Genomic DNA, 12,622 nt, shown 5'->3' on the forward strand with positions numbered 1-12,622 from the left:
TTAACTGCCATTCCTATTTCCAAGCCATTTAAACTCATTCAAACTCATTCAAACTCATCTATCTATCTATCTATCTATCTATCTATCTATCTATCTATCTATCTATCAAACTAAATCTATCTATCTATCTATCTATCTATCTATCAAACTAAATCTATCTATCTATCTATCAAACTTAATCTATCTATCTATCTATCTATCTATCTATCTAACTCATTCAAACTCATCTATCTATCTATCTATCTATCTATCAAACTAAATCTATCTATCTATCTATCTATCTATCTATCTATCTATCTATCTATCTATCTATCACTGGTAGCTGCCAAGTCACTCCCTAGCAACCAAACAGAGTACCCTAGCAACCATATTGGAAAATCTATATCTCTGCATCAGAACATCGTACAGACATGGGGGTTGGTTTGTATTGTCAAGCAGCCTTTGGAGTATCATCATTGGTAGCTGCCAAGCCACTCCCTAGCAACCAAACAGAGTACCCTAGCAACCGTTTTGCAAGATCTATATCTCTGAATCAGAACATCGTACAGACATGGGGGTTGTTTTATATTGTCAAGCAGCCTTTGGAGTATCATCATTGGTAGTTGCCAAGCCACTCCCTAGCAACCAAACAGAGTACCCTAGCAACCGTTTTGCAAGATCTATATCTCTGCATCAGAACATCGTACAAACATGGGGGTTATTTTATATTGTCAAGCAGCCTTTGGAGTATCATCATTGGTAGCTGCCAAGCCACTCCCTAGCAACTAAACAGAGTACCCTAGCAACCGTTTTGCAAGATCTATATCTCTGCATCAGAACATCGTACAAACATGGGGGTTATTTTATATTGTCAAGCAGCCTTTGGAGTATCATCATTGGTAGCTGCCATGCCACTCCCTAGCAACTAAACAGAGTACCCTAGCAACCGTTTTGCAAAATCTATATCTCTGCATCAGAACATCGTACAGACATGGGGGTTGGCTCTTTTGACTCATGCTAGCAATCTGGACATCCAACATCCTAGCAGTGAATAGCTACATGCTAATAGTGATTAGCTAAGTGCTAAAGTGGGCTAAGAACATGCTAATAACTCAATAAAAACTCCATAGTATCCATTGTGACAATTACCAATCTATCTATCTATCTATCTATCTATCTAAACTACTAAACTTAAACTTTCAAACTGAAAACTTTCAAACTGAAAACTTTTAAAACTGCTTCAAACTTTATGGACCGGCTTTTTCAAGCCAACTTAAAGTTTGTCTTCAAACTTTTTTATCTAGTTATTATTATTAAGTTGGCTTGAAAAAGCCAACTTATTGATCTACGTCTTAAGCTTATTATTATTATTATTATTATTCTTCTTAGACTAAATTTCTAAATGCTACTCCTCCTAGACTGTTCAAGCTACAACCACCAAACTCGGACTAGACCTTCAGACTGTTCTGACTTAGTGTGCTATATCTTTTCAGACTGATCCGACTTACGGTTTTCCTAAAAATGCTGATTAAAACTGAAAAAAACTCCCATTGACTCCCATTGAAAATCTGAACATTCCATCAAACTCCAACTGTCAAAAATTCAAATCTAAACACACTGAAGCCCATTAAACTCAATGAAGCTTCCATTCTATGTACTATTACTGAGCCATTCAAACTCATTCAAACTCATCTATCTATCTATCTATCTATCTATCTATCTATCTATCTATCTATCTATCTATCTATCTATCTATCTATCTCTCTATCTTCTCATCTATCTATCTATCTATCTATCTATCTATCTATCTATCTATCACTTCTCATCTATCAATCTATCTATCTATCACTTCTCATCTATCTCTCTTCTCATCTATCACTTCTCATCTATCTCTTCTCATCTATCACTTCTCATCTATCTATCTATCTATCTATCTATGACTTCTCATCTATCAATCTATCTATCTTCTCATCTATCAATCTATCTATCTATCTATCTATCATTCAAACTCATCTATCTATCTATCTATCTATCTATCTATCTATCTATCTATCTATCTATCTATCTATCTCTCTTCTCATCTTACACTTCTCATCTATCTCTTCTCATCTATCACTTCTCATCTATCTATCCATCTATCTATCTATCTATGACTTCTCATCTATCAATCTATCTATTTTCTCATCTATCACTTCTCATCTATCTCTCTTCTCATCTATCTATCTATCAATCTATCTATCATTCAAACTCATCTATCTATCTATCTATCTATCTATCTATCTATCTATCTATCTATCTATCTATCTATCTATCTCATCTATCTCTCTTCTCATCTATCACTTCTCATCTATCTCTCTTCTCATCTATCTATCTATCTATCTATCTATCTATCTATCACTTCTCATCTATCAATCTATCTATCTATCACTTCTCATCTATCTCTCTTCTCATCTATCATTTATCATCTATCTCTCTATCTATCTTCTCATCTATCATCTATCTCTATCTATCTATCTATCTATCTATCTATCTATCTATCTATCTATCTATCTATCATTCAAACTCATCTATCTATCTATCTATCTATCTATCTCTTCTCATCTTACACTTCTCATCTATCTCTTCTCATCTATCACTTCTCATCTATCTATCCATCTATCTATCTATCTATCTATGACTTCTCATCTATCAATCTATCTATTTTCTCATCTATCACTTCTCATCTATCTCTCTTCTCATCTATCAATCTATCTATCATTCAAACTCATCTATCTATCTATCTATCTATCTATCTATCTCTTCTCATCTATCTCTCTTCTCATCTATCACTTCTCATCTATCTCTCTTCTCATCTATCTATCTATTCTCTCTATCTATCTATCTATCTATCTATCTATCTTCTCATCTATCTTTCTTCTCATCTATCACTTCTCATCTATCTTTTCTCATCTATCACTTCTCATCTATCTCTCTTCTCATCTATCTCTCTTCTCATCTATCTCTCTTCTCATCTGTCTTCTCATCTATCACTTCTCATCTATCTCTCTTCTCATCTATGAATTCTCATCTATGACTTCTCATCTATGACTTCTCATCTATCTATCAACTTATTCAAATTCATAAACTCTATCCATCTATCTATCTATGATCAACTCTCATAGCAACCACCCAAAACAACCTAGCAACCACCCAGAACACCATGGCAACTGCATAGCAACCACACAAATCACCCTGGCATCATCCTAGCAACCAGCCTGGGTACAATAGCAACCGCATAGCAACACCATGGCAACCACCCCGAGTACCCTAGCAACCGCATAGCAACACCCTAGCAACCACCCCGAGTACCTTATCTATCTATCTATTAAAACTCATTCAAACTCATGAACTCAGACTCATCAAATCTATCTATCTACTAAAACTGATTCAAACTCATAACTTTAAAACTTTAAACTTTATAAACTACTTTAAAATTTCTGGACCAACTTTTTCAAGCCAACTTAAAGTTTGTCTACAAACTTTTTTATCTAGTTATTATTATTATTCTTCTTAGACTAAATTTCTAAATGCATCTCCTCCTAGACTGTTCAAGCTACAACCACCAAACTCGGACTAGACCTTCAGACTGTTCTGACTTAGTGTGCTATATCTTTTCAGACTGATCCGACTTACGGTTTTCCTAAAAATGCTGATTAAACCTGGAAAAAACTCCCATTGACTTTCATTGAACTGCCTTGACTGATCTGAACATTCCGTCCAACTGTCAAAATTCAAATTCAAACACACAGACTCAATTAAACTGCCATTCCTATTTCTAAGCCATTTAAACTCATTCAAACGCATTCAAACTCATTCTATCTATCTATCTAAATCTAACTCTATCAAACTCATTATATCTATCTATCTAAATCTAACTCTATCAAACTAAATCTATCTATCTATCTAAATCTAACTCTATCAAACTAAATCTATCTATCTATCTAAATCTAACTCTATCAAACTAAATCTATCTATCAAACTAAATCTATCTATCTATCTAAATCTAAATCTATCAAACTAAATCTATCTATCTATCTAATCTATCTATCTATCTAAATCTAACTCTATCTATCTATTTGTCTGTCTGTCTGTCAAGCTATAATTTAATTTTAATTTTAATTTTGGTGCATCCCTAATAGAATATTCATGCATGTCTGATAAATTTTTATAATTGAATGGATCAATTTAGCATGACCACACAATTTTTCATTGTTGCAAAATGACCAAGAAAGACAAAATCAAGTAATTGATTAAAATATAATTTATTAAGTAAATGGCCATTTGGATCACGCTTAGTCTGGAACCTCACCCTTAAGTGTGCCAAGCTGAAGTAAAAAGCTCCAGAATAACTCACTCTTGGGATCACTGGAACACACAAGCCTTTCCACCACGTCAAGGTGGCGATCCTTGGAAAGGACATTCACTCTCCATTCATTCCTTATCTAACACACACACACACACACACACACACACACACACACACATTCACTCTCCATTCATTCCTTATCTAACACACACACACACACACACACACACACACATTCACTCTCCATTCCTTATCTAACACACACACACACACACACACACATACTATATTAAAAATATTATATATTTAACCATATAATTGCCTTTTAAATTTTATCAAGAGTGACACAATAATAACATGCTCTACTCTTGATGCATCAAAGCAAATTTTCCAAACCCGTTCTGTTGGAAGTTTTGCAACAGCATGTATTATATTTTTGTCTCCTCGCGCTACATCGCATCCAGTTGAAACAATGATTGTAGTGGTTTCTTGCTTTTTGACGCCTCGTACACAGTCTACTTTCTGGGGGTAAGGGCATTTCTATTTCCCAGAATGCTTTGCAAGAGACTTAATCGGAAGAGCAAAATTTACTTTATTCACTGTCTGGTTTCACAGACAGGGCGTAGGATAATTTAAGTAACTTTTATAAACATACCCTTGAAAAAAATGTTGTGCATCTTTAGACAAAACAATGACTTTACAAGATATGTCAGTGCAAGTTCAGTTTAAACAGCCCAAACATGCATTTTATTCTCGGACTAGCTTTAGCCTTGTTTTGTCTATGAGTTTTTACGCAAGATGAATGAAAGAGAGAACATTTTTTGTCATGTTGGAGTTTTGCGGGTTACCATCGTGGTGACGAATGGAGCCTGACGTTAGGATGACGACCGGCGCTGTGCTTCGCAGTACATGGTGCTGCTGTTTAACACTTACGAGGAGTACAGTGTAAGTGCAGCTCCAGCCATGGACATCGGTGCTGAAAAGCTCCCTATCTCATGAAACTCAAAAGCATTATGTGTATATCTAAGTAATGATCAGTTGAGGGATGAAATTGATGAGCTTAGTGAGGTATGAGGGTTTCACGTAGTGATGGTAAGGCGTCGCAGTTGTTCAAAATTGGCTGTGAAATCCCTGATGTTAATACACTTTATTCTCATTGGTCAGATTCTGCGATGACAAGGATGACGTGTTATATGTTTTTCTTTGACAACTTCCTGTATTTATCTTGATAAAAATCTATCTATCTATCTATCTCTATTTATCTGACTATTTCTATCTAAATCTATATATCAAACTAATCTATTTCACTATCTTTCTCTGACTATTTCTATCTATCTATCTATCTATCTATCTATTAAACTACTAAACTAAAACTTAAACTTCAAACTTCAAACTTTTAAAACTGTTTCAAACTTTCTGGCTAGGCTTTTTCAAGCCAACTTAAAGTTTGTCTCGACGAACTTTTTTATCTAGTTATTATTATTATTCTTCTTAGACTAAATTTCTAAATGCATCTCCTCCTAGACTGTTCAAGCTACAACCACCAAACTCGGACTAGACCTTCAGACTGTTCTGACTTAGTGTGCTATATCTTTTCAGACTGATCCGACTTACGGTTTTCCTAAAAAAGCTGATCAAAACTTGGAAAACTCCCATTGACTTTCATTGATCTGCCTTGGCTGATCTGAACATTCCGTCCAACTGTCAAAATTCAAATTCAAACACACAGACTCAATTTACTGCCATTCCTATTTCCAAGCTATCATTCCAAGTCACTCCCTAGCAACCAAACAGAGTACCCTAGCAACCAAGAAAATCTATATCTCCATCAGAACATTAAACATGGGGGTTGGTTTGTATTGTCAAGCAGCCTTTGGAGTATCATCATTGGTAGCTGCCAAGCCACTCCCTAGCAACCAAACAGAGTCAAACTCATCTATCTATCTATCTATCTATCTATCTATCTATCTATCTATCTATCTATCTATCAAACTAAATCTATCTATCTATCTATCTATCTATCTATCTATCAAACTAAATCTATCTATCTATCTATCAAACTTAATCTATCTATCTATCTATCTATCTATCTATCTAACTCATTCAAACTCATCTATCTATCTATCTTCAAAGCCAACTTACTGATCTACGTCTTAAGCTTATTATTATTATTATTATTATTATTATTATTATTCTTCTTAGACTAAATTTCTAAATGCATCTCCTCCTAGACTGTTCAAGCTACAACCACCAAACTCGGACTAGACCTTCAGACTGTTCTGACTTAGTGTGCTATATCTTTTCAGACTGATCCGACTTACGGTTTTCCTAAAAAAGCTGATCAAAACTTGGAAAACTCCCATTGACTTTCATTGATCTGCCTTGGCTGATCTGAACATTCCGTCCAACTGTCAAAATTCAAATTCAAACACACAGACTCAATTTAACTGCCATTCCTATTTCCAAGCCATTTAAACTCATTCAAACTCATTCAAACTCATCTATCTATCTATCTATCTATCTATCTATCTATCTATCTATCTATCTATCTATCTATCTATCTATCTATCAAACTAAATCTATCTATCTATCTATCTATCTATCTATCAAACTAAATCTATCTATCTATCTATCAAACTTATCTATCTATCTATCTATCTATCTATCTATCTATCTAACTCATTCAAACTCATCTATCTATCTATCTATCTATCTATCAAACTAAATCTATCTATCTATCTATCTATCTATCTATCTATCTATCTATCTATCTATCACTGGTAGCTGCCAAGTCACTCCCTAGCAACCAAACAGAGTACCCTAGCAACCATATTGGAAAATCTATATCTCTGCATCAGAACATCGTACAGACATGGGGGTTGGTTTGTATTGTCAAGCAGCCTTTGGAGTATCATCATTGGTAGCTGCCAAGCCACTCCCTAGCAACCAAACAGAGTACCCTAGCAACCGTTTTGCAAGATCTATATCTCTGAATCAGAACATCGTACAGACATGGGGGTTGTTTTATATTGTCAAGCAGCCTTTGGAGTATCATCATTGGTAGTTGCCAAGCCACTCCCTAGCAACCAAACAGAGTACCCTAGCAACCGTTTTGCAAGATCTATATCTCTGCATCAGAACATCGTACAAACATGGGGGTTATTTTATATTGTCAAGCAGCCTTTGGAGTATCATCATTGGTAGCTGCCAAGCCACTCCCTAGCAACTAAACAGAGTACCCTAGCAACCGTTTTGCAAGATCTATATCTCTGCATCAGAACATCGTACAAACATGGGGGTTATTTTATATTGTCAAGCAGCCTTTGGAGTATCATCATTGGTAGCTGCCATGCCACTCCCTAGCAACTAAACAGAGTACCCTAGCAACCGTTTTGCAAAATCTATATCTCTGCATCAGAACATCGTACAGACATGGGGGTTGGCTCTTTTGACTCATGCTAGCAATCTGGACATCCAACATCCTAGCAGTGAATAGCTACATGCTAATAGTGATTAGCTAAGTGCTAAAGTGGGCTAAGAACATGCTAATAACTCAATAAAAACTCCATAGTATCCATTGTGACAATTACCAATCTATCTATCTATCTATCTATCTATCTAAACTACTAAACTTAAACTTTCAAACTGAAAACTTTCAAACTGAAAACTTTTAAAACTGCTTCAAACTTTATGGACCGGCTTTTTCAAGCCAACTTAAAGTTTGTCTTCAAACTTTTTTATCTAGTTATTATTATTATTATTATTATTCTTCTTAGACTAAATTTCTAAATGCATCTCCTCCTAGACTGTTCAAGCTACAACCACCAAACTCGGACTAGACCTTCAGACTGTTCTGACTTAGTGTGCTATATCTTTTCAGACTGATCCGACTTACGGTTTTCCTAAAAATGCTGATTAAACCTGGAAAAAACTCCCATTGACTTTCATTGAACTGCCTTGACTGATCTGAACATTCCGTCCAACTGTCAAAATTCAAATTCAAACACACAGACTCAATTAAACTGCCATTCCTATTTCTAAGCCATTTAAACTCATTCAAACGCATTCAAACTCATTCTATCTATCTATCTAAATCTAACTCTATCAAACTCATTATATCTATCTATCTAAATCTAACTCTATCAAACTAAATCTATCTATCTATCTAAATCTAACTCTATCAAACTAAATCTATCTATCTATCTAAATCTAACTCTATCAAACTAAATCTATCTATCAAACTAAATCTATCTATCTATCTAAATCTAAATCTATCAAACTAAATCTATCTATCTATCTAATCTATCTATCTATCTAAATCTAACTCTATCTATCTATTTGTCTGTCTGTCTGTCAAGCTATAATTTAATTTTAATTTTAATTTTGGTGCATCCCTAATAGAATATTCATGCATGTCTGATAAATTTTTATAATTGAATGGATCAATTTAGCATGACCACACAATTTTTCATTGTTGCAAAATGACCAAGAAAGACAAAATCAAGTAATTGATTAAAATATAATTTATTAAGTAAATGGCCATTTGGATCACGCTTAGTCTGGAACCTCACCCTTAAGTGTGCCAAGCTGAAGTAAAAAGCTCCAGAATAACTCACTCTTGGGATCACTGGAACACACAAGCCTTTCCACCACGTCAAGGTGGCGATCCTTGGAAAGGACATTCACTCTCCATTCATTCCTTATCTAACACACACACACACACACACACACACACACACACACATTCACTCTCCATTCATTCCTTATCTAACACACACACACACACACACATTCACTCTCCATTCCTTATCTAACACACACACACACACACACACACATACTATATTAAAAATATTATATATTTAACCATATAATTGCCTTTTAAATTTTATCAAGAGTGACACAATAATAACATGCTCTACTCTTGATGCATCAAAGCAAATTTTCCAAACCCGTTCTGTTGGAAGTTTTGCAACAGCATGTATTATATTTTTGTCTCCTCGCGCTACATCGCATCCAGTTGAAACAATGATTGTAGTGGTTTCTTGCTTTTTGACGCCTCGTACACAGTCTACTTTCTGGGGGTAAGGGCATTTCTATTTCCCAGAATGCTTTGCAAGAGACTTAATCGGAAGAGCAAAATTTACTTTATTCACTGTCTGGTTTCACAGACAGGGCGTAGGATAATTTAAGTAACTTTTATAAACATACCCTTGAAAAAAATGTTGTGCATCTTTAGACAAAACAATGACTTTACAAGATATGTCAGTGCAAGTTCAGTTTAAACAGCCCAAACATGCATTTTATTCTCGGACTAGCTTTAGCCTTGTTTTGTCTATGAGTTTTTACGCAAGATGAATGAAAGAGAGAACATTTTTTGTCATGTTGGAGTTTTGCGGGTTACCATCGTGGTGACGAATGGAGCCTGACGTTAGGATGACGACCGGCGCTGTGCTTCGCAGTACATGGTGCTGCTGTTTAACACTTACGAGGAGTACAGTGTAAGTGCAGCTCCAGCCATGGACATCGGTGCTGAAAAGCTCCCTATCTCATGAAACTCAAAAGCATTATGTGTATATCTAAGTAATGATCAGTTGAGGGATGAAATTGATGAGCTTAGTGAGGTATGAGGGTTTCACGTAGTGATGGTAAGGCGTCGCAGTTGTTCAAAATTGGCTGTGAAATCCCTGATGTTAATACACTTTATTCTCATTGGTCAGATTCTGCGATGACAAGGATGACGTGTTATATGTTTTTCTTTGACAACTTCCTGTATTTATCTTGATAAAAATCTATCTATCTATCTATCTCTATTTATCTGACTATTTCTATCTAAATCTATATATCAAACTAATCTATTTCACTATCTTTCTCTGACTATTTCTATCTATCTATCTATCTATCTATCTATCTATTAAACTACTAAACTAAAACTTAAACTTCAAACTTCAAACTTTTAAAACTGTTTCAAACTTTCTGGCTAGGCTTTTTCAAGCCAACTTAAAGTTTGTCTCGACGAACTTTTTTATCTAGTTATTATTATTATTCTTCTTAGACTAAATTTCTAAATGCATCTCCTCCTAGACTGTTCAAGCTACAACCACCAAACTCGGACTAGACCTTCAGACTGTTCTGACTTAGTGTGCTATATCTTTTCAGACTGATCCGACTTACGGTTTTCCTAAAAAAGCTGATCAAAACTTGGAAAACTCCCATTGACTTTCATTGATCTGCCTTGGCTGATCTGAACATTCCGTCCAACTGTCAAAATTCAAATTCAAACACACAGACTCAATTTAACTGCCATTCCTATTTCCAAGCCATTTAAACTCATTCAAACTCATTCAAACTCATCTATCTATCTATCTATCTATCTATCTATCTATCTATCTATCTATCTATCTATCTATCTATCAAACTAAATCTATCTATCTATCTATCTATCTATCTATCTATCAAACTAAATCTATCTATCTATCTATCAAACTTAATCTATCTATCTATCTATCTATCTATCTATCTAACTCATTCAAACTCATCTATCTATCTATCTATCTATCTATCAAACTAAATCTATCTATCTATCTATCTATCTATCTATCTATCTATCTATCTATCTATCACTGGTAGCTGCCAAGTCACTCCCTAGCAACCAAACAGAGTACCCTAGCAACCATATTGGAAAATCTATATCTCTGCATCAGAACATCGTACAGACATGGGGGTTGGTTTGTATTGTCAAGCAGCCTTTGGAGTATCATCATTGGTAGCTGCCAAGCCACTCCCTAGCAACCAAACAGAGTACCCTAGCAACCGTTTTGCAAGATCTATATCTCTGAATCAGAACATCGTACAGACATGGGGGTTGTTTTATATTGTCAAGCAGCCTTTGGAGTATCATCATTGGTAGTTGCCAAGCCACTCCCTAGCAACCAAACAGAGTACCCTAGCAACCGTTTTGCAAGATCTATATCTCTGCATCAGAACATCGTACAAACATGGGGGTTATTTTATATTGTCAAGCAGCCTTTGGAGTATCATCATTGGTAGCTGCCAAGCCACTCCCTAGCAACTAAACAGAGTACCCTAGCAACCGTTTTGCAAGATCTATATCTCTGCATCAGAACATCGTACAAACATGGGGGTTATTTTATATTGTCAAGCAGCCTTTGGAGTATCATCATTGGTAGCTGCCATGCCACTCCCTAGCAACTAAACAGAGTACCCTAGCAACCGTTTTGCAAAATCTATATCTCTGCATCAGAACATCGTACAGACATGGGGGTTGGCTCTTTTGACTCATGCTAGCAATCTGGACATCCAACATCCTAGCAGTGAATAGCTACATGCTAATAGTGATTAGCTAAGTGCTAAAGTGGGCTAAGAACATGCTAATAACTCAATAAAAACTCCATAGTATCCATTGTGACAATTACCAATCTATCTATCTATCTATCTATCTATCTAAACTACTAAACTTAAACTTTCAAACTGAAAACTTTCAAACTGAAAACTTTTAAAACTGCTTCAAACTTTATGGACCGGCTTTTTCAAGCCAACTTAAAGTTTGTCTTCAAACTTTTTTATCTAGTTATTATTATTATTCTTCTTAGACTAAATTTCTAAATGCTACTCCTCCTAGACTGTTCAAGCTACAACCACCAAACTCGGACTAGACCTTCAGACTGTTCTGACTTAGTGTGCTATATCTTTTCAGACTGATCCGACTTACGGTTTTCCTAAAAATGCTGATTAAAACTGAAAAAAACTCCCATTGACTCCCATTGAAAATCTGAACATTCCATCAAACTCCAACTGTCAAAAATTCAAATCTAAACACACTGAAGCCCATTAAACTCAATGAAGCTTCCATTCTATGTACTATTACTGAGCCATTCAAACTCATTCAAACTCATCTATCTATCTATCTATATATCTATCTATCTATCTATCTATCTATCTATCTATCACTTCTCATCTATCTCTCTTCTCATCTATCGCTCTTCTCATCTATCTCTCTATCTCTCTTCTCATCTATCACTTCTCATCTATCTCTCTTCTCATCTTACACTTCTCATCTATCACTTCTCATCTATCTATCTATCTATCACTTCTCATCTATCAATCTATCTATCTATCACTTCTCATCTATCTCTCTATCTCTCTTCTCATCTATCACTTCTCATCTATCTCTCTTCTCATCTTACACTTCTCATCTATCACTTCTCATCTATCTATCTATCTATCTATCTATCTATGACTTCTCATCTATCAATCTATCTTCTCATCTTTCAATCT

At 35.2% G+C, this 12,622-nt stretch overlaps 1 long non-coding RNA gene across 1 annotated transcript in view; it reads right to left on the reverse strand.

The window, feature by feature from the left end:
* Positions 1-2,977: 2,977 nt before the first annotated feature.
* Positions 2,978-12,622, reverse strand: part of LOC125261541 — a 17,831-nt gene continuing 8,186 nt past the window's right edge. The window contains exon 2 of the long non-coding RNA XR_007183355.1: positions 2,978-3,327. This is a non-coding gene — a long non-coding RNA (uncharacterized LOC125261541). The remainder of the gene's footprint in view (positions 3,328-12,622) is intronic.

Source organism: Megalobrama amblycephala, unplaced genomic scaffold (assembly GCF_018812025.1).
Source record: "Megalobrama amblycephala isolate DHTTF-2021 unplaced genomic scaffold, ASM1881202v1 scaffold426, whole genome shotgun sequence".
In the NCBI taxonomy this organism is placed as follows: domain Eukaryota; kingdom Metazoa; phylum Chordata; class Actinopteri; order Cypriniformes; family Xenocyprididae; genus Megalobrama; species Megalobrama amblycephala.